The 5,304-nt window shown below is 47.1% G+C and overlaps 1 long non-coding RNA gene across 2 annotated transcripts; it reads right to left on the minus strand.

Annotated features, from left to right (window-relative positions):
- Positions 1–1,100: 1,100 nt before the first annotated feature.
- Positions 1,101–3,957, minus strand: LOC311587508. Of its 2 annotated transcripts, XR_014775887.1 has the most exons (3): positions 3,873–3,957; positions 1,747–1,905; positions 1,101–1,239 (listed from the first exon to the last, which is right to left on the minus strand). It is a non-coding gene; the product is annotated as an uncharacterized lncRNA (long non-coding RNA). The 2 variants fall into 2 exon arrangements; XR_014775888.1 differs by having other exon boundaries at positions 1,101–1,905.
- Between the last annotated feature and the right edge of the window lie 1,347 nt (positions 3,958–5,304).

The raw sequence follows: 5,304 nt of genomic DNA on the forward strand, positions 1-5,304 counted from the left end.
AGGAAAGGAAGGTAGATTGCTATGAGTTGAAGGCCAGCCTGGTCTACAAAGCAAGTTCAGGACAGCCAAGGCTACACAGAGAAACCCTGTCTGGCAGGCGGTGGGTGGGGGGGGAGATAGGTTCTAAAGACTGACAAGCTAACGATAAGGATCTAAGAATCTGAGGGAGGGTGCGGTACAGTCTCAGCCACGCAGATGGCGCAAAGGTTACCGGGATATAAACCATGTCCACTCCCAGCCTTCTGGGTGGATAACAGGCTGTGCATCCCTCCCTTTTAAGGGACAACCCTGTGGTTTAACATCCCTGATTCTCCTAGTGCTTGTCTGTGAGTAAAAGAACCTCTTCATACCTCCCCCACCACCCCCACCCCCACCCCCATGTGGGCTCTAGCTAAGATCTTGGCATGGTTAGCTCCGGCCAATTTGACATAAGCTTGGGAAGAAAGTCTCAGTAAGGACTTGTCTATATTGGGTTGGCCTGTGAGTATGGCAGTAGGGGATTGTCTCAACCAAGTTAACTTATGTGGGAAGACCTTCCCCAGTGTGGGCAGCACCATTCCCTAGGCAGGGTAAGACTGGGAAAACAGACCTGAGCACAGATGAGCCAGCATGCATTCATTTCTCTCTGTTCTTGACTGAGGACATGGCTAGTTGTTTGAAGTTTCTGCCTTGACTTACCCACAATGAGAGACTTTTAACCTGACACTGAGCTAAGAGACACTTTTTTCTCTCCTAAGTTGGTTTTTGTTGGGGTACGGTAGCACAACAACAGAAATAAAAGCAGAGGAGCTTTATCATATATTTATTGCTCAGGAAACCTTTTCCATGACAGATCCCTTGATCTCAAGCATATTAGTTTGAAGGCCAAATGAGACCCCCAAGCTTAACCCCACCTTTCTGGCCAATTATTAAACCAGAACTGAAGCCATGTCAGGTAGAATTAACAGCAACATTAAAGCAAGCCATCCTTCTCTGTAGCCTTTACAAACAATGCCTATGCCTGAATTCCTGCTCTCCAAAAGGAAAATCACGTTGGAGTTCAGTTGCATCAGGATGGTCCTAGGAGGTGAATGAAGCTTTAAGGAAACAATAGGTCATGGTGTTTTGTTTTGTTTTAGCTTTCTCGTCACTCTAATAGATTGCCTAACATAATAAAGTGGAAGAGGGAAAGATTTATTTTGGGCTCATTGGCTTCATAAGGGTCAGTCCATCCCGGTGAGGAGATTCAATGTGATTTTCCTGGGGAAATATGAAGAAATATCTGTTTACCCCCCAGATAGGGCACTACCAACAGACCAAAGAAATTATTCCATCCTAGTCCACCTTGATCCGCAAATGAAAACAAGCAACCAGGCAATGGGCCATCCAAGGTTTGTGTGGTACAGATAGCCACATACGAGCTGGCTGCTATCAGAGTCTACTAAGTTGGATTAGCAGCGGATGAGCAATTCATCACAGAACAGAAGTGGTTGGCTCCGGGTCATGTCTAAGCAGGTCAGCAGGGTATGCGCATGTATATCAACAATGGGTGGGCCAGACATTGCCTCAACTGTGCCTGCACTTCCCCCTCTGCTCACACCTGCAGCCTCATGAGGTAGTTAGTTCTCGGCAGCCAGCTGATGGGAGCAAAACACACAGCCCTGACACCCAGATGTGTCCGCTTACTACATAGATACTAGCCAAAAGTCACTGTGACACATCTTAGGGGTGACCGTAAGGAATGCTGAAGGGATAAGCCAAACCCACTTTTTGTTTGTTTTGTTTTTTTTCTTTTTGAGACAGGATTTCTCTGTGTAGCCTTGGCTGCCCTGGATTCACTTTGTCTACCAGGCTGGCCTCGAACTCACAGAGATCCACTTGCCGCTGCCTCCTGAGTGCTGGAATTACAGGCGTGTGTCACTGCACCTGGAGCCAAACCCATTTTTGTTTGATTCATTTTGTACAGAGGAAAAATGGGATGATTTACATACCCTTGTCAACAACTGGCAAGCAGCTGAGTTGATTGACACCTGCTTATCTCTCACACACAGCCTGGGAAGTGTGGAGGCGTGACTTAGTGGAGAGGAGGAACTATAATATAATGCCTCCTACCTTCCCCAAGGGCACCAAACTCTATTCTCCCATAGCAATGAGGATGAGATGAAACCAAGGCAAGTGAAAGGAGTGAGGCGAAACACACAAAGGGACACTAAGAAATGCAATGATCCGCTGGGTGTGGTGGCACAAGCCTTTAATCCCATCAAGTCCAGGACAACCAAGGCTACACAGAGAAACCCTTTCTTGAGAAAAAGCAAAACAAAACAAAAAATGAGAAATGCAATGATCAGGCAACTATTTGAGCTGGGCATAGAGGTGTGTACCTGTTGTCCCAGTTATTTGGGAGGCTGCAGTGGGAAGATCTCTTGGGCCCTGAGGGTTTTAAGACCTGCCTGGACATCCCAGAAAGATCTGTATCTACTCAGTTGGTAGAATGCTGGCCCAGCATCCACAAAGCCCTAGGCAACATTTGTTGCCTAGCTTTGCATAAACCAGGCATGTGGGTACACATTAATAATGTTTTAATAGTATTACTATCTCAATGTTAGTCAATCAATATTTAATATTTAGTTGATTAATATTAGTATCTAACACCAACTCTGGTGCCCCATATTTGGCCACGTCTCCTTAATGGGGAGGCCTGGTGGCACTCAGAGGAAGGATAGCAGGCTACCAAGAAGAGACTTGATACCCTATGAGCATATACAGGGGGAGGAGGAGATCCCCCTCAGTCACAGTCATAGGGAAGGGGAGTAAGGGGAAAATGGGAGGGAGGGAGGAATGGGAGGATACAAGGGATGGGATAACAATTGAGATGTAATATGAATACAGTAATAAAATATATTTTAAAATATTAGTATCTAATCATCTTAATAATATGTTTGAGGTTATAAAAATGCCAAAAAAGTTATTTTTTGTTTGTTTTTTTTTTGTTTTTTTTTTTTTAAGCTCAGTCTTTCCGCAGCTCAGGGTGGCCTGGAACCACAGCCTTCCTACTGTAGCGTACCCAGTGCTAGGATTTTAGGTATACACTACATAGTTGTCCACAGTACCAACATTCTGAGACAGGATGGCATTGCTAACTCATTCGACCTCAGGCTCCAAGAGGGCTCCTCTGAACGGCATGGGCACTGACTCTGCACACCAGCTCACCTTTGTGGTATTATGGTGACTTCATCTTCTTCATTGCTATTTTTCCTCAGTCCTTTAGTTTTGTTCTTTGGGGATCGGTATCCAAAAATAAACCGCTAGTTCTTGTCTCTGGTTGTGTTTTATTAGTAGTTTAAGGTGGAAGAATAAGAACTAAGTAAGATTCCAACCCTAACATACCACTCAAGTATTTTAGAAGTAAAGAAAACCTGTGAGCCAGGTGGCGGTGGTGCACGCCTTTAATCCCAGTACTCGGGAGGCAGAGGCAAGTGAGTTTGAGGCCAGCCTGATTTACAAAGTGAATCCAGGACAGTCAAGGTTACACAGAGAAACCCTGCCTCAAAAAAAGCCGAAGAAGAAGAGAGGAGGAGGAAGAGAAAAAGAACCTGTAAGTACTTTCACTGGATTAATAAACAAAAAAAAAAAAGAAACTAAGCATAGACACATACACCTTTAATCCCAGCACTTGGGAGGCAGGAGTATTGTTTTTAAAAATGATCTGTATCACCTGTAGGCCCAGCTAGCGATCAATCAAGACACAGACATTTGTTATATTTTAAAATAGCCTTAGTTAACCTGGGGCAGGGCAGATATGTATCCTCTAAACTACCTCCCATAGTGTGGCAGGCATGGGATCCCTGTCTCAATCCCATGCCATCTGCTTCTAATAACTTCTATCAAGCTACCTCCCGTCTGTAATCCCAAATACTTGCTGGTGTTCTTTATCTGGATTCTCCACCCACGCCGCCGGCTGTCTGCTTCTCCTCCAGCTAACCCATGGCGGCCTTCCTCTCTTCACTTTAGGTCTCTCCTTCTCCTGGTGGCGATTCTTCTTCTTCTAAGGATCCCTTTCTTTTAGCCTCACCTATCTCCTTTGCCCAGCCCAGGTGGGATGGCTTTTTATTAAGCAAAAGGTCAGTCACACACAGCGAGCAGTAATTAGCATCAAAATATATCAGACCCATCCCCCAACACAGGGGCTTGCAGATCTCTGTGAGTCCAGGCCAGCCTCTTCTACATAGCAAGTTCCAGGACAGCCAGGGCTACATACAGTGACCCAATCTCAAACAAACGAACAAACAAAAAATAAAAATAAAAGCCATAAGCTAGAGTTGTCCAGACACATTAAGAGGCACGTCTTAAATGACAGGAAAAGAAAGTAAGGTTTCCAGTGGTGGAAAGCCAGCCTCATAGTAGGGGGTCCGCCTGGAGGCCACCAAAAACAAAGAAAAAACAAAAGTCCCCCGCAGCCTCTTGTCAGAGTCTGAAGAGACAAGCCAGTTTGTACAAAGTGTTGGGGACTTCAGCCTGTCAGTCTCACCAGGCCCGTGGCTCCCAGGCTTTCCCACACCGGGTGCCCTCAGGGCCTTAGATGTGGATACTTATCAGAGAGAGAAAAAGGCAATCTCGTCCCTCCTTTGGTCACCCTGCCAGATCTGAGAGCCAAATCTCACTGTTTTGTCCCCTCTCTGTCCCTTCCTACTTCTGTTCCTGGACAGGGAATGGACCTTTCTTCAAATAGAAGGCCTTTCTGTCCAAGAAGACTTTGGCACCTTACCGCAAGGGGCCTCAGTGCCTGAAGAGTGCGAAAGGACAAACACCAGATCCCAGGCATGGTGAGTCCTTCCGCTATGCTCCACAGTGAGTCGGCCTCCCTCTGGTGTCTCTAGAGAGGCCCCAGGGAATCTTTGAGAGGACATTAGGACGACTCAGAGGACCGTGACCCAGCCCTTTTAGTCCAGTCTCTGACTCAGCATGACCTCACACATGCGTCGCTTGCCCCCTGGCTCTGCGGCCACAGTTGCCTCTTCTCAAGGTGAGAATCCTGCTTTTCCAAGGACGCTTCTCTGTCCCCGCTGGCCCGTGATGGACCACAGCCATGCTAAGGTTCATAAGTGACCTCCCACCAAGCTGGCGTGTGTGAAGAGGTGGCGCTCCTGTCACCCACAGAGGTCTGCGAGCGCGGACTTGATTAACTGTCCTCCAACCTGAGCTCAGACTCCAGACTAGGACTGTGGCGCAAAGGACTCCTGCCCTGGGCTAGGCCTGGCACTACGCGGACATTGAAGCCGGGGCCAACCTCTTAGAGACCTTGCTCTCCGGACGTGGCTCCTCCCT

Source organism: Acomys minous (genome assembly GCF_964271855.1).
Source record: "Acomys minous genome assembly, chromosome: 16".
NCBI lineage: Eukaryota > Metazoa > Chordata > Mammalia > Rodentia > Muridae > Acomys > Acomys minous.